A 17,545-nucleotide genomic window follows, 5' to 3' on the forward strand; every position below is an offset into this window, starting at 1 on the left:
TGCACTACAGTGAACATTTAGTGTCGTACAGGGTAAGCCTGGAGTTCTGAAATGGCAGCGATCCCAATGAGGAAAACAGGGGAAGGTGATTTCACAGGCACTAGCAAGACACCAGGTCAAGTCCGCATTGACAGGGCTGGACACTATACCCCAGCTCACCCTTCCCCAGAGAAGAAAGCCCAGGACAGCTGCAGTCACCGCAGGCCGTGCAGCTGAAGAGCCACCACCACAGGCATTTCAACTCACATAAGGTACTGACTCAAGTTTGGAGCAAAACATCACCGGATGTTCACATGAACTAATGGAATATTACTCAGCCATCAGAAAGGATGAAATCTTACCATTTACCACGATGCAGGTAGAGCTCGAGGGTATTATGTTGAGTAAAATAAGTCAATCAGAGAAAGACAATTATCATATGGTTTCGTTCATATGTAGAATATAAGAAACAGCACAGAAGATCATAGGGGAAGGGAGGGAAAACTGAATGGGAAGTCATCAGAGAAGGAGACAAACCCTGAAAGACTCTTAAGCATGGGGGAAAAACCTGAGGATTGCTGAAGGGGACAGGTGGGAAGATGGGGTAATTGGGTGATGGGCATTAAGGAGGGTGCATGATATGATGAACACTGGGTGTTATATGCAACTGAATTATTGAATACTACATCGGAAACTAATGAAGTATGTTGGCTAGTTGAATTTAAGTCAAGTGTACAGGTTGGCTAATTGAAATTAAATTTTTTAAAAAATGTTCACATGAACTACTCCTTACAGGTGGTCCTGAAGCCAGTGGGGGAGAGCACAGTACTAGATAGAATCTCAACAACAGGGACACTTGAGATGAATGAAGGTCATGGTTGCCACCCACCCCTAGCAGAATAAGCATAGACATGGGCTGTGGTAGGCAGAATCCTAAAGAGCACACACACACACACACACACACACACACACACTAGCATCTCTTGATTACTCATTCAAACACTAATATAGATCCTACCTTGAAGACATTTTACAGGCGTAATGAAAATCTTGAGTACCAAGTCAGTGGACCTTAAGAGAGAAACTCATCGAGTCATGTGAACCCTTGGCAAGCAGAGTTTCTGCCCAGCTGGTAACATAAGAAGTATTCCATCAAGCATCACTGCTGGCCTGAAAATGCAGGGGGCCACACAACAAGGGAAGCAGGAGCTTCCAGAAGTGGCGAGCAGCACTCTGCTGGCAGCCACAAAATGAAGAGGGACCTCAGTTCTGCAACCAGAAGACACTGGATTCTGCTAATGACCGGATTGAACTTGAGAGAGCATATGCAGTCCAGGTGAGACCACAGCCAACCACCACCTGCCTTTCAGCTACAGCCCAGCCATCCATGCTAGAATTCTGACCAACGGGACTATGAGCTGATAAATGAATGGCTGCTTGTCCTATTGGCTCTAATGACACATGTCTCACTATAGAGATCACCACTTTAAAGGGTACAATTCAGTTTTCAGTATCCACTGAGATGGGCAACCATAAGGCTATCTAATTCCAGAATATTTTTATCACCACAAAAAGAAATTCTGTACCCATTAGCAGGTCCTCACCATGCTTTCAGTCCCTGGAAACCACTAATATACTTTGTTTCCATGAATTTGCCTATTCTGGATATTTCGTTAATGGAATCATACAGTATGTGAGCTTTTGTATTTGGTTGCTTGCATTTAGCATGTTTTTTCCTAGGCTTTATCTGTGGTAGCCTGTACCAGGATTTTACTCCTTTAGTGGCTGAGTAATATTCCATTGTATGAGTATATCACATTTTGTTTATCCATTCATCAGTTAATGGACATTTGGATTTTTCCCACTTTTCACTTGTTAATAATTTTGCTATTCTTATTTGTGCACAAGTTTTCTATGGGCATGGGTTTTTGTTTCTCTTAGGGTATATACCTAGACGGGAATTGCTGGATCAAAGAGAACTCTATGTGTAACATTTTGAGGTACAACCAAAATTTCTGAAGTGGCTGCAACATTTTACTGTCCTGTCAGCAATGTGCAAGGGTTCCAGATCGCCTACGTCCTTGTCGACACTTGTTACTTTTTCATTATAGCTATCCTCGTGGGTGTAACGTAGTATCTCCTTTGGTTTTTTTTTTTTTTTTAAGATTATTTATTTATTTATTTGACAGAGAGAGAGAAGGAGAGAGAGAGAGAGAGATCACAAGTAGGCAGAGAGGCAGGCAGAGAGGAGGAAGCAGGCTCCCCGCTGAGCAGAGAGCCTGATGTGGGGCTCGATCCCAGGACCCTGAGATCATGACCTGAGCCGAAGGCAGAGGCTTAACCCACTGAGCCACCCAGGCGCCCCTCTCCTTTGGTTTTGATGTGCATTTCGCTAATGATTAAAGATGTGAGCATCTCTTCCTGGGCTTTTGGCCACTGCTGTAGCTTCTTTAGAGGAATGTTTTATTCAAATACTTTGGGGTGTGTGTGTGTGTGTGTGTGTGTGTGTGTGTGTGTGTGTTTTCAGGAAGGTGCCAGACAGGTCACATAGCGACAGTTCTCTGGGGAGGAAATGCTCTTGGAAACCTCTAAACTTTCTCAGCCCCCTGGAGCGGAGGAGAGGCTGCTGGTATTCCCAGTTACAACAGGTGCAAGGCTCTTGGGTTTTAAAGCTTCCATGGAACTTGGGAATGAGGAGATGTAACGCACATTAAAATGCCCGAAGTTCACTGCTCATGCCGAGATTCAGCTGGTATTCTTGAATTAATTCTCCTCAGATCATTGCAATCTTTTGGTTAATTTTACAGAGTTCTGAAAAAGTTAATTCTGGCAGTTTTTTTTGCCAATGCCCCCATTGTTTATATGGAGGACAAGATTTTCAGAGGCCCTTATTCTGCCATTTCCAAAATACCTCCCTGCTGGGTCTCACTTTAAACAACTAAGTTTGTGGTAGTTTGTGTAGTGATAGAAAACTAATCCATGAGACAAGGGTGAGGACGTGACTGGACTACAGAGCTAAGGTCCGAGCTCCCACTATGGCAAGAATATTGTGACTCTCTGGGGTGGCCTCTGATTTACCTCCTTTGTGGTTTCTCCTTTAGATCTTTTTTCTTGCCCCTCCAGCAGATCCTTCACTCCGATCCAGGAAGAGAAAACCCTAGGCAAAAATCTTTTTCATGTTCTAGGAATATCCTTCCAGATGCTTGCCTTCGAATTGGCAAGCTGTGGCTTTGTTTATTCATTCAGCAAACATGTACCGTGCAACGGCCAGGGTCACCAGCTGTCCCACTTTGCCTAGGACGTTCTATTTTCTAGCATTGACAATGCTTCAATCCAGAAAATAACACAGTACGTGGAAAACTGAAATGGTTTTAAACCCTATAATTCCCCAGGCCTATGGTCTAGGGCAGGCAGGGGTTGGGAAGCTTTTTCCCTAAAGGGGTACATAGAAGGACTTGAGGCTCTGCCGTCCAGATGGCCTCTCCTGCAGCTATTCAACTTGGGTGTTTGTAACACAGAAATGGCCGTGGACAGTGTGTGAACAAAAAGACATGGTTATATTTTGATAAAACTTTATTTTAAAAATAGACGGCCTTACAAGAAAATACACATATGGTCAATACACACATTAAAAAAAAACAAAACAAACAAACCTTGCTCAACACCATCACCCATCAGGGAAATTTTTAAAAAATCAAATAACATCAAAGCCACAATGAAGTATCACTTCCCACTCACCAGGATGGCTACCATCCAAAAAACAGACAGTCGCAAGTGCTGACAAGGGTGCGGGCAAAATCGGGACTCCCCCTATTTTAACTGGTAGATTAAAGGAGCCACTTGGGGAAATAGTTTGGTAGTTCCTCAAGATGTTAAGCCTAAAGTTACCATTTGACTCCGCAATGCCACTCCAGCCGTCTAGTCAAGAGAAATGAAAACCTACATCAACAGAAAGCTTGTGCCCAGGTGTTAACAAGAGCACAGAAGTGGAACGGCCAAGCCAGACACTCTGTCTCCTTCTCACTCCTGTGCAGAGGAGCGCTCAGCCAAAAACACAAATGTCTTCTCTGCAGCTCTCTGAAGCTTTGTTTCCTTCCCTTCTGCCCCAATTCCTGCCCTGCTGGCACTCCCAAATTCCCGTCCCTGTCTCCGTCTCTGGGAGAGACTGTCCGGCCCTGTCTGGGCTCCTTCTTGCGCCGCAATCTGGAAACTGAATCCAGGCAGTAAACTGTGATGGTTGGGCTCCCTGCTTTCCCTTCTGTCAGAGACCACAGGCCGGTGCCGCCCACCACCCAGGGTCAGGCATCATTAAATCATAGACTTTAGCTACTATTTCTTAGCTGCTTGAGGTGGGAGGGTAAATTCAATCTGTTCTCCATCCTGACTGGAAGTGGGACTTCAGTCTTGCCTGCTTTTGAACTTTCTAGAAATGGATCCAGACTGATTGCGTTCCTTTGTCTCTGGCTTCTTTTGTTCAGCATTCGGTCTGTGAGAACCGGCTGTGTTGTTTCAAGCAGCTTTCATTCCTTCATTTTCATTGCTGGTTTGTATTTACATATATTTATTGATTTCTTACCATGTGTGCCAGGAACTGTGCCAGGCTCTAAGGAGACAAGTTTGATCAAGATAAATATAGTTCCCACTCCCAGGAAGTGTAAAAGCGAGTGCAGGGTTCAACAAACTACAGCTCATGGGCAAACCCAGCCTGCTGCTTGTTTTTTAAATAAAATTTTATTGGGCACAATCATATCCACTCATTTATGCATTATCTATGGCTGCTTTCATGCTACCATGACAGAGTGGAGTAGTGAGAGAAGCCACACGCTAGTCCACAAAACCAAAGATGATTACGATTGGTTCTTTCTAGAAAAAGAAAATTGCTAATCCTTTGTCTAGTGGAGAAGGCTTGTAGCTTCTTACTGTAACACAGTACAAACGTGGATGCCAACATCACAGAGACTAAATGACCTACTTGAAGGTACCCAGACCTGTCCAGTGGCATGCTGGTAAGCATTTAACAACTGGGAACTCAAAAAAAAAAAAAAAAAAAAGGAGGGACATATATGATACATTGTACCTTTGTTATAAATTATAAAGAGTACATATACCACATTTTACAAATAATAAAATGTATAATTTTTTTTACAGCATTACATGGCTCTGTGACTACACTAAAAACACACTGGTTGTCTGGGGCTAGGTTGGAGGGAGTGGAAAATAACTGTTAATACACATAGGATTGCTTCTGGAGGCATTAAAAATGTTCTAAAATTAAATCCTGGTGATGGTTGCACAGCTCGGTCCTAAAAACACCCCTGAACTGAAGAGCTTTATTCAGGCCATCCACTTAGTGTCTCTGGGGGCTTGGAGTAGTCTGGACATTTCACCTAAATGAAATCCAACAACGTATGGTCTTTGGGGACCAACAGTAGTCTCTCTTGTCAATTACATATGAGCAACTGGTTCTCACAGAATGCTTTCCTTGGTTTGGATGAACTTTTATACTCAAGAGACAGCCAATGGTTGCAGTCGATGATTGACTGTCATTCCAACATGGTCATGGTATTTCCATTTCTATTCAAGAGTAGAGAGAGAAACAACAAGGACATATGTCAGAACTTCCTTCATCAATGACATGAGCAACTCAGGTGCAGAACGGTGTGATGTTCTGCATTATTAAATCATACAGTTTTTGCATAGTGAAGTCGAGTCGCCCCAGTATTCTATGACTTGCACTATGTAACAACCAAAATCTTTTAAGTTTAATCTTGATCATTAGCATTTTCCTCATTACTTTTTAAGTCTAGACCCAAGATCGGCAAACTTCTCCTTAAAAGGACACACAGCAAACATTTTAAGCTTGTGGGACATACACTTTCTCTTGCCACTGCTCAATTCCCACCCTCATCACCTGAAAGGGGCCACAGACAATAGGTAAATAAAATGGATGGGTCTGTATTCCACTAAGACCCAATTTACATAAACAGATTGAAGGCCTGCAGGCCATGTCTGGGTCTAGACAACCAAGAGTATAAATAAAAGACCTGATTTATGCCGTGTGCCAATCCCACCAGAATTTCAAGCTGCCAATAAGACATCAGCGAATGCGAAGTTAGGAAGACAAACACAGTGGGAGGGTTGCGTGGTGTTCTATAACAAAAAGAGAAAGATTAACAAAATACTGACCACATAGTACTTAAGACAGGAGCTTTGAGGACTATATAAAGCATTCTAATGTTCCATCTTCCTGATCACTAATGCTCTTTGCTCTGGCCATTTTCTCTAAAGATAAGTTATAAGGGAAAGGAAAATTTCGTATTTCTTCATCACACTGATAAATGTTTTGGTTGTAGGATACCAATTAACATTCTAAGTGACTGACGATATTGTATTTTCTTACAAAATGATGACTCTTGAATAGAATAGCCTACATAAATTTCAAAGATGCAAGGAAAGTAAGCTTCTAGTAAACATGTGAACAAACCTCCCTCCAGCGACTGATCCCTTTCTGCCATCTAAAGGGAATGATGACTTCACAACAACCAAGCACAGGTATTTCTCTAATTAACTTACCTCAGGTTACACTGAAATTCAGCAACAACCAAAAATATCAGACCGAGTATCCTCAATAATTCAACAACGTGGTTTATTTAAAAATTTTTAATCTAACATACTGAGGTACAACATAGGATGATAATGTGGATATAACATTACTTGTCTAGAATTCCTTAGTTATTAGCCAGAATTTGGTGAGCACTCACAAGATGTTAGACACTCCACTAAGTAACGTGAAGGATACAGACACTCCCTCCTTCTCCTCCATTCCCGCTTCTAACACTCCCATCCAGGCGCTTGACCAGATCAGGATGACTGCATTTAATACCACCTCTTACGCCCTTCAACTCACCCAGCACCCTATCAGCTTCCGTGATACCACTTTCATGTTCAAAAAGCATAAACTCCTTAGCCTGGCATTCAAATTCCTCAATAGCAAAGCATCCTTTCCACCTTGTCTCCCCCTACACACATTTTTCCTCCAACACTTCTTTGCCCCATAAATATATCTTTGCAGTTGGGACCACCACACCTTTGCACTTGCTGTTCTCCCTGCGTGGAATATTCTGTAACAAAGAACCCCCATCCTCCTGATTCAGAGCTTGAGTCAGGGCTTCTCATCTTATCCACACGCCCCCCCCCCCCATCCATAAGGATCTGTCTAGCTTTTGACTTCCTTACACTTGATCTTAACTCCAATCTGTTCTCCATGTGGTGGAATTAGTGTGAACTGTCAATGCTACCAACTCTATTAGAAAGGGCTCTGTGAGAAAGCCAATTTAAGCAAGATTTGACCTCCCCCCCCCAAAATATCTTTACTAAAAGAATAGTAAGGTAACTTACATTACTAAAGGACTTAACAATCAAATGACCAAGGACAAAGGTGCAGCTGAAAGTTGAGAGGAATTGGAACAAAGCACTTCTTGGACTCCCACAGTCTCTTGCCTCTGTTTCTCATGCGTAGACTTGGTTTCTTCTCAAAGTGGATGACTTCTTGCACATGGCAGTAAGTAGGGCACCCTACAGTTGCTGAATGTCCCGTTTAGTAATGTCTTTTTCCCTCAGACTACAAAGCTTATTTTTTTAGTCTCCAGTTAGAAGGATACTAGGGAAGGATTCAAACTGGCTTGGCAGAGGCCAAGTACCCATTCCTGAATCACTCAGTCATAGCTAAGGGGCAGTGTTATTTAGTACATATGTGGCTCCTGAGAAACCAACTCCCATACATCCAGGGCTATTCCTAGAGTAAGAGGAATATTTATGAATAAGACAATAATCCTAAAAGTTGTCTTGTTCACCTCACACCTTGATCTCCCAGTGTTAAGTGCTATGGGTAAGCTTGTACATCTGCACTCATGTGCACACAGAGGACCTGAGTGCCATAGTCTTAAATGAGGACAGAGTTCTCAATGAAGTAACCACAGACGTGTGGTCTGGAATTGAGGTAGTTAGCAGGATGCCCCTCTGTGCCCCAGGACCATTACTTGTGATGTCCTTTGTCAGAACCTTCAGACCTAGCACTCTGCAGTAAGGATTTTAGATCCCTAAAAGCATAGCCACTACTGCAACCTCTGTTCCCTGGGTTTCTGAAACCCAATAGTGAGCCAACCTGGAGTTATGGCTATCTGTAGCTCCATACTATTCAGAGAGACTGCATGTGCTCTGCTTTAATGCCAGATCCACACTCTAAGCTGCTCTGTGCCTTGCAAAGCCACCGTGGGTAGACCACACGAAAGGGTTGACTTTCTCTCTAGCTTCTAGTTGAGTAGAGCTACTAGGGAGCCCCAGCAGACCACCAGATAGAGGAAGAAGAGTACAGTCAGAGCATTTATCCCCCCAGCTTCCTCCCTGTGGGTTGCCATGGACTGACTGCGTCTATTAACTGAAGATCATTGTTGTTCTCTGTCTGCATAACCTCTCTTGTCTCCAAGTTCCCTTAACCTCTCATAATTCTGTTCTCTACTTCCCAATTCTTGTCTTGGGTCATGACATGTAATAAAGCTAGAATACTCTAAGTAGCTTTGGCAATTCAGCTCAAGCCAGTAGGAGAATCAAAGACCCTGAGAATAATGTGTTGGAATTATGAAAGGGGGAGTTTCACATTGTCAATATCCAAGGGCTGCTTGCCCCACTTCTCCACCCAAAGGATCTGAAGATTTTACCCCTTGCTCCTTACCCATTCACTTTCACACTGCTTCATTCTCTTCCAGAGGAGAATCTGGTAGAACTGAGTGACTTAGGACTACCTCCTGGGATCCTGAGATAGGATCCTGGGACCACGGAAATAAACAGAGGACTGTTGGCTAGGGCAGAAGCAGGGGTCCAGGACAAGGGATAGTTTCCCATTATACCACAAAAGGACTGAAGATAAGAGCCTGCTCACCAGACCCAGGACATAGGACATGGAACAATGGAGGAGCCTGGAATGCACTGGATAAAATAGGAACCACTCACAAATCCTCCCTCCCACCATGGACCAAGAAGGACTCAAGAATGAGACTCAAACCTGCAGTAAAAAATTCTTGAATATTTCTCTGGAATCTGTAATATGTGTAACCTGCTTGGAGCTAAGGTTTTTGAATACTGTAATGTCTCACTCCTCTCTTTCCTTTTGAAGAAACTAGTCCTTTGTTAAATTACACAGAGTTTAGGGTCAGGGGAGTCATTTCCCAGAGCCATAGCCACTGATTTTCTAGACAGGCAGCCTTTCCACGATCACCCTGCCCAGTCACCTGGATCACTAAAATAAATAAATAGACAAATGGATGGATGGATAAATAGATAGATAGATAGATAGATAGATAGACAGACAAAAGGGTTTTTAAAAACTAATCTTTTTGAATTAGGTTTCATTCCAAAATAAATGCCATTAGAGTACAAAAATAAGATAGAGATTGAAACACAATCACATTTTTCTCTGTAAGAATAACTTCCCCAGAGAGAATACAATAGACAATTAATAAGCAAACAGGCCAGCTTATTGGCCTGTTTCCTCTCTTGAAAGCTAGGAAGATATATATTCATTTGCTTTTGCTGCAGTGACAAATGACCACCTGTTTAGCGTTCTAAAGCAACAGAAATCTGTGATGTCCCAGTGCTATAGGTAGGATTGGCTCACCTGGTTCCTCTCTCTCTGGGTCGCAAGGCCAAAGCCAAAGTGTTGGCCAGCTTCAGAAATTCTGTGGAGGCTCTCAGAAAGAATGTGCTTCCAGACTCATTGAGGTTTTTGGCAGAATTCAGTTATTTTTGGTTGTAGGACTGAGGTCCCTGTATTATTGGCGGCTGTCAGCCAGACATTGATTCTCAGTTCCTAGAGCCCTTATTATGGTTCATCTTTAAAACCAACAACAGTAACGTGTTTCTCTTGCTTCAAATCCCTCTGTCTTCTTTAGTCACATTCTTTTGCTCCAGCTGGAGAAAGTGAACTGCTTTTAAAGGCTTGTGTGATTAAATCAGCCCCACCTGAATAATCCAGGGTAATCTCCCCATTGTAAGGTCTGTAACCTTAAATCTGCAAAGTCCCTTTTGCCATGTAATGTAACATATTCACAGTTTCTAGGGATTAGAGTGTGGACATCTTTGGGGTTCTTTCTCCCTACTGCAGAGACACTAAAGCTGGGTCATGACTAAGTGGAGGGAAGGAAGCAGTGTAAACCAAGACTGATGCCACTTTCACATGGGAATTTTTTTTTTTTTTTAGCTCTCTTATTTATAGTCCAACATACTGGGAAAATGCTATGAAAATAAATGTTAATTTCAGTATACTTTTCTGATTACATCTATAAATGTGTGTTGTACATAGAATATCTATACAGTTAAAACCTTGGAGTTGCATATTTAGCTCATTCAATTTATGAAAACTATCTGCCATATAACCTAGTTAGCAAAGCCAGTCCTCCTTATCAAGTTACTCAATCAAATCAACTTCCCATTAGGAAAAAAAAAAACTCTGACTTAATTTTTTTATCCAAAGAAATAATTTGGATAAAAATAAAAAATAATTATACAATCTGCTGAAAAAGACACAAATCACAATGGTAAGCTTACACTACTGTAAGGTAAACTACTAAAAGTTGTCAGGATTAAAATTACTTGGATCTACTATCATTAATTTATGGATTTTTATAAGTTATAAAATCAAGCATAAATCTCTTTGCTGCTTTTCATTATTTAACTTGTAACAGTCCAAAATTTAATGTATAATTAAAAATAAGTTTTTTTCTGAAGGGAGCCTAGGAGAAAAAGGAGGTGGTAGGCATGTGTATCCTAAATGTAGATGTTAGGCCTTCTGGAGAATGTCATGAAGGGACATTGGCATAGGTAATTTCCACCTATGTTCTCAGGCAAGCTATCTCGAAGATCACAGAACAGAAAGGTTCACCAACCAAATTAAAATACTTGAATCAACACAATAAAAAAAAAAAAACTTGAATTACAGAGGCTATTTCATCCACTTGGTACAGAAGCAGGAGAAAGCAATGGGGTAAGCTAACACACTTAGCAAAGGGTAAAAACAGATGAACTTCTCCATCAGGCACCTTAGCCGTAGACACAACACTTTGGGGGCCCACTAAACTGTTTTAATTTCTTATAAAATCAGAAGAAGAAAAAAAGATAATCCAGCCTGGATTATATTAGTCTTTCTTTCAATGCAGTAGTAAAATAGAATTTTTTCTATTTCTTGTTGGAGAAAAGGGCCCAGAAAGAAAGACTCAAGTCCCCAGGGCCCAGGACAGACATCCTGCAGCCCAGGATGGGAAGAGAACACTACCTAAATCTTGGGTCACACAATATTCGTATCTTGTCTTTCCTACATCGATATTCCCCACCGATGGTGGGCTGATGAAACAAGAGTTGAGTTTGGACAGAGGGCTTAGACAGAAAGCGCCTGAAGCCAATATAAATACCAGCTTCACCCAAGAGACTCATGCCTGGCCACAGCCACAGCCCGACAGTTATCCAGCTCTGTAGCTCTGGGTTTTGACGAGTTTCTTAGGCAGAGCCCATGTGGGGCCAGAATAGGACCATACTGGGAGCCTCCAGTGGCTGACCAATTTCAAGATGCCCAGAAATGGCCTCTTCAATTTGTAACTTGGGTCTTTCCTTATTGTTGTAAGTAACATTCATTTGTTCAACTACACATTCCATCTACCCCATCTTCAACACGTCTTACAGATTATGTACTAGTGTATTTAACACACTTACAAATTCTGCCTGTGCCTCACAAATTATTTGTTTGCTCATTATCGATCCCAAACATGTCCAATCAATTTTGCCCAAATCCTGTAAGCTACTAAGCTTCCTTGTTATGCTTTACAATTCTTTTTTGAGTTTTATCCACCCCATTTGTTGTCTAGCCTTTAATAGAAAGACTGAATATTCTCAAATAATATAGAAAGTATATTATAGGAAAGATTAAATAAGAATAATGTATGAGATTAAGAAATGACACCATTAATTCATTAGACACTGTGATCAAACATGATTCATGTAAAGAGAGAGAAAGTTCTATTCCACAAAAGACCACGGGGCTCATCAACCTTTCACCATGCTTCCATCATCACGTTTCTACTTTATACCAGGAGGTGGACAAAATGAAACATTTTATAAGGTGAGATAAGACAAGCATGTTAAGATTGCAATGCAAGTTTAAAAAACGAAACGCAAAAATTTTATCCACAGGTTTTATCCAAGGTAACTTGAAAAATTTGATAGCTCCTGAAAATAGTTCAGTTACATTTTTAAAATTAACCATCCCTAACCTCATCTACTTGGGCCACTCGTAGGTGCTTTTCTTTCCAACTAATGACTTATCTCAGGGATAAGCACTGAGAACAAACGAAAAGGATCCCTTATGTTCAATCTGTGGGAGAAGGTCACCAAGGGAGAGCACCATTTTTAGCTTTTATTATTTCTTATCCATATTCTTTTTGCTTTATCTTCAACAAATTCTCAAGAGCTATGCATTTCTTGGTAACAGGGATAAAAGAGTAGTAAGTAATTAAATGAAAGTCAGGTTCATGGCCTACAGTTAATATATTACTTCCAATTTCAGAGTACAACAGTAGGGGCCCAAGTATCCCCATTTCCAAACCCATGCCTCATCTTTAACAGAAACTTGCACAAGACATAAAAGGGGAGGAAGTTTGGCGGGTGATCCTTGATTTCATCAATTAAAAGACTCTTCCTCCAAGTCAGTATTTCAAATTGACTATGCTCCAGACAGAATTGGGAGCAGGGGCTATAACCCAAAGCGATGGGTCACACTAAGAATTGGAAAAGGTAAAGTGTTTATCCATCTTAGATGAAGCAGAAGATGGGCTGTGGAAAGGGGGAAATGGAATAGAACAGCTCTCTAATGTCAGGAAAGGGATGCCCAGGGGTCTGAGTCCTCCAATTTGAAGGCACTGGTCTGTACCATACAATGCAATTGGTAATTGTCTATTACTACTATCATTATAAAATACTTTAATCTTGTGCTTTTTTTTTTTTTTTAGATTTCACTCATTTATTTGAGAGAAGGAGAGAGAGAGAGAGCACAGAGGGTGAGAGGGAGAAGCAGATTCCAGGCTGAGCAGAGAGCCCAATGCAGGACTCCATCTCAGGACCCTGGGATCATGACCTAGGCTGAAGGCAGAAGACGCTTAACCGACTGAGCTACCCAGGCACCCTAATATGATGCCATTTTAAGAATTCTAAGAATCCCTTTCTATAGTCCAGCCCCCACCATGCTCCCCATGTTGTAGGGGCTCAGTGATATGTATTTATCCAATTCTTCATTCATGCATGCAGGCAGCATTTGCCAACAACCTGTTATATGTCAAATGCTGGGGTGACAAGCCGATGAGCATTCACTATCACTCTGTGACAGGCACTGTACTAGACACTGGAGATAAACAATGAACAAAACAGTCTTTGAGAAGTTTATTAGCATTGGCTGCATGCCTTTCTAGACAAACTTCCCTGGTCCTCTTTATTTAAAAATCCCTGATTCTGGTCTCACTATCACATTCATCCTGTATGTCTATGAATCGAGGAGAAGTAAATATGAAGCCACTCTGAGCTCATGGGCCACCCAGAAAGAGGGGATGGGTCACATTTGGCCCTTGGACCATTACTGGTTGACTGCTGACTTAATAAAAGTAGGAAGAGAAAGAAAACTGGGGGATAAACTTTCCATGGCAGAGATCCTTTGTAGGTGCTGATACACTATGACTAGTTTGGCCACATTGTCTGAAGACCAAGGAAAGAATAACAGTCCTGACATTATTTCTGAAAGGATTGTTTTGAACCCATTCTTTCGGTATGAAAACACGTGTATCTCTGAATAACGCACTCTTATGGCTGCATCTTTATTGGGGGGCGGTTTAGGCTTTATCTACTGGCTTCCCAATATGAAAAATAAGTCTCCTCCTTCCTTCCCCTTCGTTCACCAACAGCCTACACATTGTCCATCCCCATCCCGTTTTGTTCAATGCAGTCATGTCACTGCCTATAAAATCATGCCTCTATGTGCTACTTTATAAGTGAGACCTGTAATGAAACTTCTTTTTTTTCTCTTCAGAAACACAAATTTTGCTTTTTCTTGCAGTGAATTATTGTTTAGTTTAACACCCCTTTAGTTTCTGTGTTCTTATCAGTGATGCAAACTCCAGTTGTCCCCAGAGTTCTAAGTCCCCTGGATAGCACTCATGCCACATAATCCAGCAGTTCCATCTGACAGGGAAGCCTCTCTAGTAGCCTCGGTACCTGCTGCAGCTAGATGGGCAGCCTGTCAGGGCTGGTGCACACCAAGCACCCCGCCTTTCTCACAGGCTTTGCTGCCCTGTTGTGGCTCCTGGGGCCACTACTGCAAAGTCTCAGAGGAACAGGTGCTGACAAACGCAAACCTTGAGTTCTCAGAGCTTTCCCCAATGTGTGCCTATTCCTGTGTTTGCTCCATCGGCTCCCATAGTCCCTGGGTTGTGACTGTGGCCACATGCACTTGCACCCACATTCTTCAACTGTGCGTCTAAAACACATGCCTCCCAAGTCGCCCATGAAGGGAAATAGAGAGCTGGGGGAATGTATATGGTATATTATTCAGGGCCGGACCTGGAAAAGGTTTATACTAGCTGTGCTCGCCTCCCAGTGGCCAGAACTCCAGCCACAGGACCCCAACTCCCCGCCCCCATTCCCCCCCACACCCCCTCCCCCCACCTATGACCATGAGGGGCATTAAGGGCAGGTCGTCTGTCTGTGTTCCAGGAAGAAGAAACGCTGTGGGAAATATCCAGCCTTATTATGTCGGCCCCGTCTGCCCATCTGATCACTAAACCATTTTATTGTTCTTCTAATATGTAGATAAAAGACAACAAAGCAGTGATCACTGGTTCTGACCCTCTTGGTCTGACAACTATGAAATAAAAACAAAAATCACTGGTTGCATAAACACCAAAGTAAAAGGGTCGCTTGGAGACAAAAAGTACCCCAAAAGTTGAAGAACAGAAGACCTCAGACTATCACCACTCTGAAACAATTCAGAAATCCCTCTGGGCATCAGAGGGCACAACCCTTGGGAGTAGGGCCACTTCCTGGGATGGGCCCTGATTCTGCCTCTGGAAGAAACTCCTTTGGCTATTCTCTGAAGCACTTTTCTCTGCTTTCTGAAAGACTCTCATTTTTATTTTCCTTGGTCACATCAGACCAGAGTGCTGGCAAGCATGTCCCTTCCGGAGGAAAGTATACAGAGCCTCTGAAGCCTCTTTTCCAGGTGTGGAGGTTGGGCTGCTGGGATTGTTTTAGTTTTCAACCTTTTCAAGATTTAGCAGGGATGGGGGCAGGGGTATTAATCAAATTCATGGTTTCTTTGGCAATACAGTTCCCTCAGAAGCCTAAGTTTCTGAGGTATTTGTTTTTGATCAGATTCACAGGCAACAGGTGTGCCCAAAGTTCCTCCCTAAGCATAGTTGTGCCTTCTAGATAGAGACCCCACGCATTGCCTCCTCCTCCCTCCCTATTCTTCTCCCAGTTCAATGACCACTACACTAAGGTTATCAGGTGTGAATGGGACCATAACACCCAAGTCACTTTATCTGAGAAGTTTTACTGTAAATCTGTATCTCTTACCTTTTGTACTTTATAAACAAGGTGGCGGCTTTCAGGGCCCAAATTTCTGTATCCCCTTGTATTTCCTTTGATGTCTCCTTGCACACCAGCCAATTATTTCCAAAGCTACCTATCACTTGCACCAACTTGCCAAATGGATCTCAGAGTGGCGGACTCCCACCAACACTTTGGATTCTTTGCAACCAGTTCTCCTTGGGCCTCTAGTTCCCACATTGCCACAAGTGATGGTTTTATCAAATGTTTGCCACTGCCTAACATAGAGTCTCCATTTCTTAATTTCTAATCTTAGTTCCTTTGCTAATCACCACTGAGCCACTAAACAAATGCCGCTTAGTTTTTTTAAGTTCCTGTTCCATCAACACCTGCTTTCTAGGAGTATGAGAGCTCAACACTTGCTGCTACAAAGAATCTCACATTCCATTGGCCAGCATTCCATTATATGGCTCCAATATAACTGCAAGGGATGCTGGGATATGCAGTCTTCCTATGTGCTGGGAAGAGGAAACACATAGCATTGTCTCTGACACAGCATGTCTTCTGATTTCAAGGTGCTTCACCCCCAGTCCCACCTTGAAAAGGGCTATACAGAGAGGTAAAATTTTGAGGACCTCTCACGTCTGAAAATTTATTTATTCTAGCTTCGTATTCATTGATAGCATACCTGGGTACAATATTTTTAGTTGGAAATTTTGTTTTCCTTCAGATTTCAATAGATATATCACTATCTTTGTTATCGTCCTTTCTGAATGCCTATATTCAGATATTAGACCATCTGGGCTAGTTTCATTATTTTATTTTCTCTCCTTTTTAATATTTTTGCCATTTTGTTCTACTCTCTGAAATGACTTTTCAGTGTTCTCTTCCAGACCTTTATTTGATTTTCTTTAACATCAAGTTTTTAATTTTCAGAAACCTTTTTATATTCTTAGAATACTATTTGATGGCAGCCTGTTCTTCATGCATGGGTGCTAGATCTTTCTAAAAACTTTGAAGTTCTTCTCCATGCACAACTGGCTTCCTCCAGAGTGCTTTTTTCCTATCTCTTGTATCATTACAAGTCTTCAGACTTCTGCTTGTGGTTGTTTGCCTGTTCCCATGGACTAGGAGCTCTGAGAAGATGAGGGGTTCAAGTTGACTGTGAAGATCCAACCATATTTTCCAGAGAAGATCTTCCCATTCTCTGCCTGGATATCGGTGTTCCTGAACAGAATGGAGAAAGATGGCTGAAAGTAGAGGTGGAGTCTCTATTTTCCATAGACATGTTTTGGTTAAACCTTCATATTTTCAGTTTGTCACTGAAATGTAACTGTCACAGTTATGCCTGGCTACTCTTGGTTCACAGACCCCAAGCTTAGTTTCTTTCCTGAGTGAGGGAAGAGTAGCTGCCGCACACGTATGGAGTGAGAGAGAGAATCTAGGGGTCTCAACACTTCTTAAACCGGCACTCAATCCTTCTTTCTTATGGGAAATAGACACTTTCAGAAGTCCCTGAACTACCACCCTCCTCCAGTTTCAGAACTTTTTGAGGATTTTGTAGTTAAACCTTTCCCCCACTGGTGTCTGGTAAGTCAGTTACTGCTTATCCATTTTGTTTTCCAGCCTCAGAAATTTCGTTACTGTGGGTGAGTTAACTGAGCAGAGCTGCTTCCATCCCAAGGAGGCAAAGATTCTTTGAAGCAAGAGGTATGCCTGCCCAGGGTCTTTCCTATTCCCCTTTGAGATCCCATTCTTGATATAGTGGACCCCCCAATTCCCTTTCCAAGTAGTTCACAGGACATGCCTAAGGCCTGCCAGGGTTTCTTCCTCAGTCAGTCCAGCAGGCTGAATCCCCAGTGTACACACCGTAGACCTAAAGGATGGTCAAGAAGGGGCTCTATGCAAGGGCTGAGAATGGAGCTGGACA

At 42.3% G+C, this 17,545-nt stretch overlaps 1 long non-coding RNA gene across 3 annotated transcripts; it reads right to left on the bottom strand.

Moving 5' to 3' along the window:
* Nucleotides 1-4,182: 4,182 nt before the first annotated feature.
* LOC116879894 lies at nucleotides 4,183-9,857 on the bottom strand. 3 transcript variants are annotated; one of them, XR_004385124.1, is made up of 4 exons: nucleotides 9,653-9,857; nucleotides 6,024-6,129; nucleotides 5,429-5,553; nucleotides 4,183-4,582 (listed from the first exon to the last, which is right to left on the bottom strand). It is a non-coding gene; the product is annotated as an uncharacterized LOC116879894 (long non-coding RNA). The 3 variants fall into 3 exon arrangements; XR_004385122.1 differs by lacking the exon at nucleotides 4,183-4,582 and having other exon boundaries at nucleotides 5,168-5,553; XR_004385123.1 differs by lacking the exons at nucleotides 4,183-4,582; nucleotides 9,653-9,857 and adding an exon at nucleotides 7,378-7,737 and having other exon boundaries at nucleotides 5,168-5,553.
* Between the last annotated feature and the right edge of the window lie 7,688 nt (nucleotides 9,858-17,545).

The sequence above is a fragment of the Lontra canadensis genome, unplaced genomic scaffold (genome assembly GCF_010015895.1).
Source record: "Lontra canadensis isolate GAN:19392208 unplaced genomic scaffold, GSC_riverotter_1.0 scaffold64, whole genome shotgun sequence".
Classification (NCBI taxonomy): Eukaryota; Metazoa; Chordata; class Mammalia; order Carnivora; family Mustelidae; genus Lontra; species Lontra canadensis.